This window comes from Eretmochelys imbricata, chromosome 6 (genome assembly GCF_965152235.1).
Source record: "Eretmochelys imbricata isolate rEreImb1 chromosome 6, rEreImb1.hap1, whole genome shotgun sequence".
Taxonomy (NCBI): Eukaryota; Metazoa; Chordata; order Testudines; family Cheloniidae; genus Eretmochelys; species Eretmochelys imbricata.
In genome coordinates, this window is record NC_135577.1 from 92,724,938 (window position 1) to 92,736,080 (window position 11,143).

Here is an 11,143-nt window from a genome sequence, read left to right on the forward strand (position 1 = left end):
TCCATGCAGAGGGAGGCCGTCACGGTGGCTAAATGATGGTCAGAAAATGGGGCCGGCCGGATGCTGGAGGAGTGGGCTCGTGAAAGGTGGAAACGTGATAAATAAATGCGGTCCAACCGGGTGTGGCGCGGTCGATGGGCCTCCACCCAGACAAAGGTGAACGTGGAAATGTCATCCGGATGGTGGTCGCGTCAGACGTCCACCAGGGAGTAGTGTTCGACTATCTCCTGGAGGACGTCCGCTGCCGCCGGGCACTGCTCGGTCCCCGAGCGGTCCCGTTCCTCGAGGGTGGTGTTAAAGTCCCCACCCAGGACCAGGGACTCATGAGGATCCGAGGTGCCGAGGAAGATGGACGCCTGTTGATAGAATTGCAGCCGCTCCGAGCCCGATGTCAGGGCATAGATGTTAACGAGGTTGACCACAAGCCCCTCCATACGGACCCGGAGGTGCAGCAGGCGGCCTGGCACAGCCTCGGCGACCCCCAGCACCTCAGGCCGTAGGTCGGGGGAGAACAGGGTCACCACTCCAGCCGTACAAACTGTGAGATGACTAAAGTAGACCCTGTCCCCCCAATCCAGCCGCCAGCTGTCTTCGGTGGTCGGATCTGTATGGGTCTCCTGCAGGAAAACCACAGAGTGCCCCCCCTCCCGAAGGAAGGAGAGCACCTGGGACCTGCGGAGACCCATCCTACAGCCCCGGGTGTTCAATGTTGCGATGGTGAGAGGTGCCATGAGGAGGGCTGTGGGGGGATCCTTGCCAGCAGGAACACTCACGGCTCCCGACGGGCTGCGCAACAGTCCGTGACCTACCCCGTAAGTGAGTAAGGAGTCACGGAAGATGCGGACCCGCCAGTAGGACGCAGCGTCTTGCTTCCCAGTCCTTTTACCCTCCCCCATGAGGGCCCTCACGGCCCAGAGGATTTCATGAAAGTCCCCCCATCGCTGGAGAGCAAGCTGTACCTTGTTGCAGGAGCCACAGACATCTTCTAAAATCTCCCATAACTCCTCTCGCAGCGCATGGGGGGGTGGGGTTACAGTCTCCTGCTTATCCCCTGACGAGGCCCTTGGTACACCAAGACGTGGCCCACCGAGACGGGAAGAGAGGGTGCGGACTCCCGATGGGGCATCTGATGGGTTGGCGCCACTAGGCCCGCCTCGAACCCTGGGGGAGTAGGGGGCGGCGGAGGGAGGATAGCAGCCCCTAGTGGGTTGGGACAGGGAAACACAAAGGCCGCTCCCTAGGGGTCATCTATTGGAAAAGGGAAGGAGACAGCCCCAGGGGTGGCAATAACATCACGGGAGGTGGACGGGATAGGGACAGGGGCAGAGACGAGATTCTGGGCTTCAGATGCCAAGTAGCTGGATGGTGGTGCCTCCCGATTAGGCTCAAGGGTTAAGGGGGTGGGGAGGGGGCTCTCAGTGATGCCGGGTGCAGGCTCTATGGTGGGTTTGGCAGCCACGGCATCAGGAGGTGGACTATATGGAGGGGAGATCGCTTTCTGCCACCCCGGGGTTCTCCCCTCTGGCACCCGACGCAACGGTTGCCTCGGAGCTCATAGAGGCTTCAGATGGTACCACGGCAGAAGGGGCTCCCTCAGGGGCCTCGGAGGGGAGGGACTCCCGTGGAGGGGAGATACTGCCTTCCAGTGCTGCCACATCTTCCCCAGCCGGCATTGGTGGATGGAATACACCTGTGGGCAAAGCGGAAGGCTCGGCATTGGTGCCCCCCTTCCTGGTCTTCCGGGGGGCCTCCAAATCGGATGGGAGAAGCGGAGCTCGAGCCTTCCGCTTGCCCCGCTTCCCCTGTACTAAGGCCCAGCCCTCCATGGCATCATCCGGGGGCTGGCTAGCAGGGGTCGTGTCAGGAGGCAGAGGCGATGGCTCAGGGATTCGGGGGGGTAAGGGTGGGGCAGCATGAGGGAGGGGGATTCCCCCTGGGGTGGGCCCTCTCCCATGCCCGGCGGCGTCCCTTCCGCACCCTCCTCCACAGGCCCCGCCAGATTGCAAGCAGCAGGGGCGGGGCTCTCCCGCTTGTCTGGGCATAGTGGGGGAGGTGCCCCTTGGGCCTGAGTGGGAGCAGTGATGGACTGGGAAGGAGGAGGGGTGGCTTCAGGGGCTGGGCAGCTAGGGGCGCAGGCGATGACAGGGCCAGTGCCCTGCCGGGGGTCCCGGATGCCCCTCCTTGCCGGGCCAAGGGGCAGTCCATCCGGATGTGCCCCATCGCCCAGCAGAGGTAGCACCAGGCCTCCCCCGTAGAGTAATGCACCCAGTAATGGGCCCCCTGGTAGGGGACCAGGAAGGACCCCTCGAGCGCCTCTCCATCACACGCCGCCGGCAGCAGTTGAAGCTGCACTTGCCGGCGAAACGAGATGACTACAGGAGAGTGATTGAAGTGAAAGCTATGAGTCCCAGGTTAAGCAGGTCCCTTTTCCCTGAATAAGGGAACAGGGGCAGTTCCAGAATAATCAGGAACCTTCTGGAGACAATAAAGACAGACAGGCTTATTGGCTACAGGTGTTCTAATCAAGAAGCTGCTAGAATCAATTAAGGCAGGCTAATCAGGGCACCTGGGTTTAAAAAGAAGCCCACTTCAGTTTGTGGTGTGCGTGTGAGGAGCTGGGAGCAAGAGGCACTAGGAGTTGAGAGTGAGAACGCGGACTGTTGGAGGACTGAGGAGTACAAGCATTATCAGACACCAGGAGGAAGGTCCTGTGGTGAGGATAAAGAAGGTGTTGGGAGGAGGCCATGGGGAAGTAGCCCAGGGGATTGTAGCTGTCGCACAGCTATTCCAGGAGGCACTCTAGACAGCTGCATTCCACAGGGCCCTGGGCTGGAACCCGGAGTAGAGGGCGTGCCAGGGTTCCCCCATATCCTCCCAACTCCTGGTTAGACACAGGAGGAGTTGCCTGGACTGTGGGTTCAGAAAAACGGCCAAGCTGAGGGCTGCCATGAAACTCCAAGGCAAGCAAATCTGCCAATAAGAGCAAGACCCACTAAGGTGAAGCCCGAACTTTGTCACACTAGGCACTTCCCTTTCTCTGGAGGTGATAGGCATTATTAGGACAGGATTTTTGTATTCCTAACAGCCCAATTGCACCTTATTTCAATGTGACTAGTTTGGAATGTGAGGAGGTGACTGGTCGCTTCCCAGCTTATGGCTGCCTCTGTCGCTTAGCCAAAGGCCTTAGCCTAAGAACAGGGCCTCAGACTGTCGCAGTAAGAGAAGGACCTTACGCTGGCAGACAGTGATTTTTGGTTCTTTCTTTTATACCTCTAACTAGCCAAGTGATAAGAATACACCTAAATTCTTAGAGTATAGGCCTTTACAGACAGGCCTGAATATCTATAACCTAACATAGCTATACTGGCAAAACCCTCCTAGCAAAGACAGAGTTTATACTGGCAAAATCACTTTTATGTCAGCATAACTGCATCTACAACGGGGCTTTAGCCAGTATAGAAATGTTGCAAAAAATCTGTCCCCTCCTCCCCAACCCAAATATATGTTGCTATATAGGCAAAAGTTTCTAGGATAGACCTGATCTAACTTCATTAAAGTCTGCTTTGATCTCCTGTGACAGAAAGCACTGGAGACTTGCAAGAAGGTTCTTCATGTGCTCAGTTTACACATCAGAAGATGTTTTTTCTTATTGCTGGTGCCACCAACTTCCACTGGGAGTGAAGAGTCCAGCCGGGTCCTTTCTGCCTTTGTCAGTGTTGTTTGTGATACATGAGACAGCACAATCTCCCGCTTACTCGCCAGTTCCTGCATGATTAATGGGAGTAAAACCTCCTGGGTGTCAGCAAAACTCACAGGTCTGACTCAGAAGCATGTGAGGGAAGGGAGGGGCTATTTTATAGTCACTTTGCCATCTCTACCTGCTCTGTAAGGCCATTACCAAATGGCACTCACCTCCCTACATGCCATAGCTCCTTCATCTCTTGTGTGCACAACTCTTGGAGTTGGGGAGAGTTATTGTCCCTCTTTGGGGGTCTTATGTATTTTCATGGCCTGTGTCCCTAAACAGGGCCTTTGTTTGGCCTCTGTGGGCCCCCATAGTCGACAAAAGCCTCTCTGTTATTAAGACAGACATTATGTAGCTCTTTTCAGCATGGAGAACCCTGGGACTGTAGTATGTCTCTTGGCATGCAGGGAAACAATGGGTAACCTTCAGCATGCTGGGAAAGGCACCTGGAAGTGGCTAACCTCTTGACATTCATTTCCATGCCCTACCTTGGGGGAAATAAATTCAGACTCTTCATCCAGCCCATTGAGTTCAATGGCTGCCAAATTAATTGCTGTCGATAAGGAGAACTATCAGAGGCTGGCAGGATTATCAGCTGCCATGCGACTTCCAGTTTAATTAGACATTCTGGCAGGGAGCTTAATCTGCTTTTTGGATCTCATTTGCATAACAAACTAGGGTGACAACATGCACTAGCCAGCACAGTGACTTCTGGGGTGGGAGCTGGGGGTGGGGGGCATCCTGTTTTCTGCATAGAGGGACATGATGTGCATAGCCCTGATGCCACACAATTTAAACAATTTGCTTGGGTACACCTTCTTTTTCATGCAACTCCACAAGCCACTAGAGACATGTGACACATGGGGGCCTTGCACTCTACAGAGAACAGGTGCCCAGAAATGGAACATACAGTAGCATCTTAGTAGCCCGAGTACCTGGGAAGTTAAAGCATCTGGTTGGGGGAAAGGAGGATGCAAGCTGAAGCATTTTCACTCTTGTGGCCACAGAGTAAAAAAAAACAAACACACTGAATTGTCCATTCCCGTATGGTGAAAGACACGGGGTAAGTACTGGGTTTGTTACTGGTGGAGACTGTGAGTTGCAGGGAGGGTGCCAGTTTCTCTTATGGAGAAACAGATTGACAGAGCCAGAAGAGCACCCAGAAGTCCCCTACTACAGGACAGGCCCAACAAAGAAAATAACAGAACGCCACTAGCCATCACCTTCAGCCCCCAACTAAAACCTCTCCAACGCATCATCAAGGATCTACAACCTATCCTGAAGGATGACCCATCACTCTCACAGATCTTGGGAAACAGGCCAGTCCTTGCTTACAGACAGCCCCCCTACCTGAAGCAAATACTCACCAGCAACCACACAACAAAAACACTAACCCAGGAACCTATCCTTGCAACAAAGCCCGTTGCCAACTGTGTCCACATATCTATTCAGGGGACACCATCATAGGGCCTAATCACATCAGCCACACTATCAGAGGCTCGTTCACCTGCACATCCACCAATGTGATATATGCCATCATGTGCCAGCAATGCCCCTCTGCCATGTACATTGGTTAAACCAGACAGTCTCTACGTAAAAGAATAAATGGACACAAATCAGACGTCAAAAATCATAACATTCAAAAACCAGTCGGAGAACACTTGAATCTCTCTGGTCTCTCGATTACAGACCTAAAAGTCGCAATTCTTCAACAAAAAAACTTCAAAAACAGACTCCAACGAGAGACTGCTGAATTGGAATTAATTTGCAAACTGGATACAATTAACATAGGCTTGAATAAAGACTGGGAATGGATGTGTCATTACACAAAGTAAAACTATTTCCCCATGTTTATTTTTCCCCCCTACTGTTCCTCACACATTCTTGTCAACTGCTGGAAATGGCCCACCTTGATTATCACTACAAAAGGTGTTTTTTTTTCTCTCCTGCTGGTAATAGCTCACCTTACTGATCACTCTTGTTACAGTGTGTATGGTAATACCCATTGTTTCATGGTCTCTGTGTATATAAAATCTCCCCACTGTATTTTCCACTGAATGCATCCGATGAAGTGAGCTGTAGCTCACAAAAGCTTATGCTCAAATAAACTTGTTAGTCTCTAAGGTGCCACAAGTACTCCTTTTCTTTCTCTTATGGAAACTGTTGTGTGGATTTCACTCAGCAAACCAACACTTGATTCTAACATTTTGGTTCATTCCATTTCTGGGTAAGATTACAGTAAGACCACTCTCTGACTATGTAGTTGCGTCAGAACTCCTTGCTCATCTGCTGTCAGTGCCGCTTCTGTCTCATACCCAGGTCTGTATGCAATGGTGGATGATTTCCTCTTGATAATGGATGAAGATCAAGCATGCATGCTGATATCGCTTCATCAATCAGCAGCCCTTTATGATATCATTGACCATGAGGAGCAGTTGGCAAAAGGAGGAGATGGTACAGATCCTGGGTGGCTCCATTCTTGCCTTGTGGAGCAATCACAGAGAAAACTGTGGGGCAATTGATCCTCCTCCTAAAGGGCACTGTCTTGTGGCATTCTACAGGGTTCCATTTTGTTTCTAGTCCTGTTCAACACATCTGTGAGGCTACTAGGAGAGTTAGCGAGGAGGCATGACTTAAGGGGCTTTCAATATGCTAATTATACCCATTGTTATGTCGCCTTTTCATCCAATCCAGCCAGTGGTGTTGAACATCAAGTCTAATATTTGGGCAAGATTGGGGCATGGATGAGAACTAGCTATCTGAAGCTCAATCCAGATAAGAGTGAGTTGAGGCTGGTAAAATGGGAGAAGCACCTAGAAGATATGGCAAGCCTGATATCTTTCCCTGTGATTGAGGAGGTTTGCCTGCTATTTATTACTTGGTGTCACAATGTGGGAATGCTGTTTGATTCCCATCTGATTTTGGACGATCAGATCACAGCATTGTCCAGGAATACTTTCATCATCTGTGCCAAGCCAGATTGTGACCATGTCTCTCTGCTACTGACCTTGCTACTGTGATCCCTGCCTTTGTCACCCCGAGACTGAATGGGCACTCTTCCTGGGGCTATGCCTTATATCTATTGAGAAATTTAAACAGATATTGAATATGGCAGCCCTCTTTTTAAGTGGTGCCTTTTTATGGCAGTATACCAGTGCCTAGGGATCTGTACTGGCAGCTTGTTGGTTTCTGGGTGGAGTTGAAGGTGTTGGTTTGACCCTAAAGCCCTGAATAGTTTGAGACCTTCCTACTTGAGACTGCCTGTGTCCCCAGGCTGCAGATGGAATTATGATTTCTCAACTGGGTGTGTGCTGGTTCATAGAATATTGACACTTTCACTTCTAGATCATCAGTTCCCAGCCAGCCATAGATCTGGGAAGGGACCTGGTTCAGAGGTATCTGGGAATGGGATACTGAGACTTTCATCTCTAGGACACGAGCTCCAATATTGTCCCAGGTTGGGGGCACTGGATGGATCAAGGAACCACTAGGAGAAAAGATTCCTTGGTTTGGTTCCTGACATTGATACCTTAAACACTACTTAATTAAAAACAGGTTAGCTAACATGTTTTACACCTCCATCCCATCTCTTTTTCTACTTTAGATATTTCTAGAAAAGGGCAAGGGGCTATCATGTTCTCGGTCACTAAGAGGATGGGGGCCATTAAAAATTTTAAATTGTGAGAATAGACTACTGGGTATTTCTCCTTTAGGTTTTCAGTTCAAAGCCAGCCCAGGTCAGTAGTGGCTTATTACCATTTGGTAGTTGCCTGCTGTCTCTGCTCTGTGAAAGGTGTTTGGTGGATCTCAGGTCACTTCTAATGATCAGATAACCACATTTGGTCCATTTGTCAGAAAGACCAATGGGCCATGGGACTGAACTCTCTCATCCCTAGCAGGAGGTGTCCATCCAGGTCAGGACTGAGGCACATTGGCAATACTGTCACATAAGACATGAAGAATATGATACTTCATCATCTCATGTAATTTGTGGATTCAGACTATGGAAAGTTGGCCTCTGTCTCATGAAATGCTCACTGGAGGAGATAAACATAGAAACTCCTTGACTTTCTTTTCATTTACAGTAGGGTAAATCAGGAGTAACGCAACTGCAGTAATTGGTGTAAAACTGGTGGAAGTAAAAGGAGAATCAGGATTTTTATCCTCTCAGCCACACATAGGCCCTGCAAAAGATGTGGCCTAGAGCCACCGAAAGAACTAGGTACACATAGCTTGGCTAAAAGACCAACTAATGCCCACTTAATACATTTTCAAACAAGCACCTTTATGCTTTCTCTCATGCTGCCTGCGACACATGGCTAGAAAGGGTTAAACATCTTGCAAAATAAATAACCCTCAAGACATGTGGGGAGATAATGTTTGTGTTTTTGTGTATTTACGTATGAGTAGGGTCTACAATGTTATAAACAGTCCCTGTCTATGCTGTATTCTGATAATTCAGAGGTCAAAAGAACATATTATCATTTAAATGAATTGTAAACACGGGATAGCTCTGTATTCATCTCTCTTTGAAATGTATAGCAAATCATCTGTGAATGGTGGAGGAACAAGCAAATTGCCTTATGTTAATTCTATAGCTAAGTACCGGTGATGGACCTCCTTCAAAGTCATGCTAATTACCTAATTAATTCATGTCAAAAGACATGAAATTGTATAAAAGATCCTTGGGTCTTGATTCTGTCATCTCAGATCTACTTAGGCTTCATCAGGGGAAGTTTGAGTCACAAGACTGAGGTCCCAGTTATGCTGGTACACTTTGATTATGATATTTGGACATTTGACTATAACCTATGAACTATTTCTGAAAGAACTCTTTACAACGACAAAGCTCACCATCTATGCTATGAATCTGAACCTCATTGAATTGAACTCATGTCTGTATGTATATTGATCTTCTAACCATACTCTCTCTCTGTTGTGTTTTAAAGTGGTGCCCCCAATTTTTTTTTACACTATTGCTGGAAAACGAATGAATAAAGAAAAGAGAAACATCGCTGAACTTGCATTTTAACTTGTTGTTCTCTCGTACATTACAGCTATAGCCTAGGCCAGCTCTGCGTTGCGGGCACAAGCGTACTGCTTCACTACGGTACAAAGTGGCAGTGACCTCGTTTTTCTCGTCGCGCGCAGCCATTACCCATTCTGACAGGCTGCTTATAATGCTAAGTTTACCAGTTTTTGGAGGTTATCGACTGAGGCTAATTATTTTTGTTGAGTTGTTGCAGATCTAAGACTGGCAATTGCTGCTGCATCATTTCTCTAATACTTTGTGTCAATTATGTGTGTATGTTAAGTATTTGAGTGTATATGTTTATCATGTGCAAATATGCGTGTGAAGGTTGTTGAAATTTGTCATATTGATGTTGTCAGTTGTTGTATGATGGAGTATCCGCCATTCTAATTTTATAAATTTTATTAATAACAATAATTGGATATTCTAAAGGTAGAATAAAATGTAGTAGATTTTGATACATAGGAGGGCGCAAGGTGGAAGTTTTGCCTAGGGCGCAAAATATCCTTGCACCAGCCCTGAATCCATCTTCTACTTAGATTGTACACTCTTTGGGCAGGGACACTCTTTCTGTTCTGTGTTCATACATGCCACTGTCAGGATGCTGGTCTCAAGTGCAGTCTCAAACCCAGGCCCACTAGGTTTTCAGGAAGCATCCTCACCTGTTGCACCACATATGCAGTAGAGCACTAAGAAATTAATGGATGTGGATGGGCCTGCAGCTTCCAGGGTTCCACAAACTGTTTCCTGATTGGCCACATGCTCTTGACCCTTATTGGCTGGTGGCTATACATATAAATTTCCTGTTGCCTTTCTGGCCTTGTCTGAGAAACATGCCACTGCCTGATAGTTTCTACTTGGACCTGCTTGACCCGGCTTAGCTGCCTTGCTGTACTTTTCCCCTTGGGTTGGATCTCCTAGCCCTGGTCTACACTAGGAGTTGAGGTCGAATTTAGCAGAGTTAAATCGATTTAACCCTGCACCTGTCCACACAATGAAGCCCTTTTTTTCGACTTAAAGGGCTCTTAAAATCAATTTCCTTACTCCACCCCTGACAAGGGGATTAGCGCTGAAATTGGCCTTGCTGGGTCGAATTTGGGGTACTGTGGATGCAATTAGACAGTATTGGCCTCCGGGAGCTATCCCAGAGTGCTTCATTGTGACCGCTCTGGACAGCTCTCTCAATTCAGATGCACTGGCCAGGTAGACAGGAAAAGGCCCGCGAACTTTTGAATTTCAATTTCCTGTTTGGCCAGCGTGGCAAACTGCAGGTGAACATGCAGAGCTCATCAGCAGAGGTGACCATGATGGAGTCCCAGAATAGCAAAAGAGCTCCAGCATGGACCAAACGGGAGGTACAGGATCTGATCGCTGTATGGGGAAAGGAATCCATGCTATCAGAACTATGTTCCAGTTTTTGAAATGCCAAAACATTTGTCAAAATCTCCCACGGCATGAAGGACAGAGGCCATAACAGGGACCCGAAGCAGTGCCACATGAAACTTAAGGAGCTAAGGCAGGCCTACCAGAAAACCAGAGAGGCGAACGGCCGCTCCGGGTCAGAGCCCAAAACATGCCGCTTCTATGATGAGCTGCATGCCATTTTAGGGGGTTCAGCCACCACTACCCCAGCCGTGTTGTTTGACTCCTTCAATGGAGATGGAGGCAACACGGAAGCAGGTTTTGGGGATGAGGAAGATGATAATGATGAGGTTGTAGATAGCTCAAGCAAGCAAGCGGAGAAACCAGTTTTTCCGACAGCCAGGAACTGTTTCTAACCCTGGACCTGGAGCCAGTACCCCCCGAACCCACCCAAGGCTGCTTCCTGGACCTGCCAGGCAGAGAAGGGACCTCTGGTGAGTGTACCTTTTAAAAATACTATACATGGTTTAAAAGCAAGCATGTTTAATGATTAATTTGCCCTGGCATTCGTGGCTCTCCTGGATATATTCCCAAAGCCTTTGCAAAAGGTTTCTGGGGAGGGCAGCCTTATTCCATACACCATGGTAGGACACTTTACCACTCCAGGCCAGTAGCACGTACTCGGGAATCATTGTAGAACAAACATTGCAGTGTATGTTTGCTGGCGTTCAAACAACATCCGTTTTTTATCTCTCTGTGTTATCCTCAGGAGAGTGATATCATTCATGGTCACCTGGTTGAAAATAGGGTGCTTTTCTTAAGGGGACATTCAGAGGTGCCCATTCCTGCTGGGCTGTTTGCCTGTGGCTCAACAGAAGTGTTCCCCACTGTTAGCCACGGGGAGGGTGGAGGGGCTAGCCACACGCTGTGGGGAAGCAAAATGCGACCTTGGAACGAAAGCACATGTGCTATGTATGTAATGTTAACAGCAAGGTTTACTGTGA